This window comes from Phaethon lepturus, unplaced genomic scaffold, assembly GCF_000687285.1.
Source record: "Phaethon lepturus isolate BGI_N335 unplaced genomic scaffold, ASM68728v1 scaffold54203, whole genome shotgun sequence".
Lineage (NCBI taxonomy): Eukaryota > Metazoa > Chordata > Aves > Phaethontiformes > Phaethontidae > Phaethon > Phaethon lepturus.
In genome coordinates this window covers 862-1,672 of record NW_010528012.1, presented here as the reverse complement: position 1 = coordinate 1,672, position 811 = coordinate 862, and positions in this window count along the sequence as shown.

Below are 811 nucleotides of genomic sequence, written 5' to 3'. Positions count from 1 at the left end.
ACACCACAAAGGAACAAATTTTTAAATTAAAAAAAAAAAAAAAAGAGGCCGAAGTTTATTCTGAATGTTGGGAATGCCGCAGCCCCCTCTCTGCTAAGACGCGTGGTTCTGTCTGCCATCTGCAGCGGTCCTGGGTCACAGACATTTTTGGCAGAGAATTGACGTGCTCGTGGGGGGAAAGGCTACAAATTTCTTTGGCAGATTTTTACCGGCCGGCAGAAAAGCAAGATCACCGCAGAGGGCCTGGCTTCAACACGTCCCCTTCTCCCCTGAGGACGACCAGAGCCCAGTCCCAGAGCCTGCCAGACATCGTTCTCTTCCTTTCTGAAGCGTCACGCGCTGTTCCGTTGTTGGTGCTGCCATTTTAATTTCTCCTCGGCCTTCAACTCTCCTTTCCGTTGATGAAAGCAGGCATTAAGATAACGGGCGCAGGGGCGCCTTGCTTCTCTGGACCCTTCCGTCTGGTAGAAGCGGAGCAAGTTGGCCGTGGTTTCAAAGGTGGGGAGGTTGTGGCAGGGGCGGGTGGGGGGGAGAGGATCTCGGGGCTTCAGTCCTTTTGCCCCGCACGGTTGCTGCTGTCTCTCCAGCCCTGCTCTACAGCCACGGCCCTACGCCTGGGCTCGCCTCTCCCGCTCGCAGAGGGCTGCGAGGTAGCACCCACTGTGGCTCCTGTTGCTGTAGCTCCTGCCGCAGGGTGGAAGAGCATCCAGAAGGGACTGTCCCATGCACAGGCTCGCTGTCTGCTGCAGCTGCTCTTGGGCCAGGCTTGGGAGGCAGTTTAATTGGGTTGGAATTAGCGACCTGTCCTTCC